Source organism: Triticum urartu, chromosome 4 (genome assembly GCF_003073215.2).
Source record: "Triticum urartu cultivar G1812 chromosome 4, Tu2.1, whole genome shotgun sequence".
In the NCBI taxonomy this organism is placed as follows: Eukaryota; Viridiplantae; Streptophyta; class Magnoliopsida; order Poales; family Poaceae; genus Triticum; species Triticum urartu.
Window position 1 is genome coordinate 12,478,758 of NC_053025.1, and position 2,267 is coordinate 12,481,024.

Sequence of the window (2,267 nt, forward strand, 5' to 3'; positions counted from 1 at the left end):
CACTGCTTAATTTTAGTATAGTTCCAGGGTCCTTTCTAAAAAAAACTTACAATATGCTAAAATGCAACCCCAATTAGAGGTCCATGTATGTATGTGGCCTATTAAAAAATTGCACAACACAAAATCCATTTTATTTTTAATAAACCGTGTCAATCTCTCTCTCTCTGTGTGTGTCTCTCTCGCGCGCGCTCAATTATTTCTCTTTTTAGACAATCTCTCTATTCTGTCAATTCACATAAATTAGCCTTGAGAGAAGGAATGAAGTGTTTTCACTTGGCCTGGCCCATTCCGGCCCCGCCCAATATACATTCTTTTACACCTAGCTGGGCATGATGGCTTATACCGGCCTCATTATTTAACTATAGTTATGGTTGGAAAAATTATTGTTGAGTTGATCACGTTTACGCTCTATCATGAACTTCACTCTGCAATAAATCAAATCTACCGCAGGCACGTCTGGACGTGTGTGGAATACGATGGTATATGCCCACTGATCAGAGTCTCAACGGACCACCGTCGGGATACCCATTCCGTCCGGTGAAGTGCTGGCCTTCCATCCCAAGGACGGCAGGAGAGGTGCTGCTGGAAGCACCGGCGTTGATATGCTGCAACCTGCTGCTCGTCGCCGGCGGCGCCTACCTCCAGTGCCGCTTCCTCTGGTTGATGAACCAGTTGTTGATCTGCCTCGTGTCGAGCCCCGTCGACTCAGCCAACGCCTGCTTCTCCGGTTCCTGGAACGCATGCACGTTACGTATGTCGCCATTAGCTATCAGTACGAAGCTCAAAAACCAAGATAGGAGTACGTAACGATCTCCATGTATGCATGCATGCATGCATGCATGAACCCAAAGTACGTAGCCAAGCACGTACCGATGGGTAGGGCCATCCCTGGTGCAGCTGCCACCAGTGCAGGAGCCTCTGGCGCGCCTCCCTCGGCAGCCTCCCGCTCTTCTTCTTCTTCTTCTTCCCGGAGAGCTCCCTCCAGAGGCCTCTCAGGTAGCCGCTGTACTTGTCCAGGGGCTGGCTCTTCAGCTGCTTGCCCTTGCCGGAAGGCAGGCCGGCGACGTCGCAGGTCTCCTGCTCATCTTCAGAAGAAGAACCCCCGCACTCGTCGTTGTTGTCGCCAGTTGCTTAAGACACACGGCAACGATCCAGCAAATAACCAAAGACATATATAGGTCAGTAATTAGTAGTTTCATCTAACGAGCCAACGTTAGCTAGAAAGATAGTGTGCTATAAATTGACGCAAATATTATCACTAGATCGATCGGTTTGCTTTTGCTATCGTCGATCGATCGGCTGCTGGCTAGCTGCACATGTAATGTAACCACCAGATCACCACAGAACATGCATGGTAGCACGCCCCACCACCAGTCCACCACCACCACACCATCCAATATCGAACTGACCATGATCTCTTTCAGATCAAGCTAATTGATCCTATGCAATCATGCAGGCACAAAAAGCTGGATAATAATCGGGCGGTACGGCCAACGGAGGCAGAGAACATTTCAGCCAGACGAGCACATGCCCATGCATGTACTATCATGTATGCGTGGCGAGATCGCAACCGCATGCATGCAGCGCCAAGGCTGACATGTGCATATGCATCAACGGGCGTCTCCGCACGGGAGTATCCATATGTCACTGTGCGTGTCTGTCGTGTTGCAGCGTTCAACTATGGCAACCGTGGTGTGGTAGCGGGGTAGCTGGCCAGCAGTTGCTTTGCCATGTGGCCGTACGGGCCGTTTCAGCATGCATGTGCCTCCATGCTTCTCTTTTCCAAGAAAAAGGCAACGGGTGTCTCATACAGTACGCCTCATGTCCTTTTTTGCTTTTACTCTCATAATGGAACATCTAGCTAGCAATCAAGACTTGGGACAACTAAGTTTTTGTGTTTGATTTGCAATATCTACAACGTCAAATCAGTATCATTAGATTCACCATAAATATATTTATATTTTCTTTATTTGATATTGTAGATGCTAATATGATCATTCTATAAACTTGATCAAACATAGAAATGTTTGGCTTTTGAAAATAACAACACGTTTTGTATACTGAAACGAAGGGGGTATATATGAACCTAGCTCTAAGAGCAAGGCTAATTAGAGACCCAGCTGCATGCTCTATTTCACCACGTCATATATATAGTCAATCTAAAAGCACATTCATATTGTACACACTAGCTCTACATATTATGTCGCTAATGCCACCCCTCCCAATGCTCCACCTTGTACAGGTGCTAAGACTGTCACGTAGGCAAA

General features: G+C 47.2%; 1 pseudogene; it reads right to left on the reverse strand.

Annotated features, from left to right (window-relative positions):
* Positions 1 to 203: 203 nt before the first annotated feature.
* Positions 204 to 1,412, reverse strand: LOC125554508 (annotated as a pseudogene).
* Positions 1,413 to 2,267: the final 855 nt, after the last annotated feature.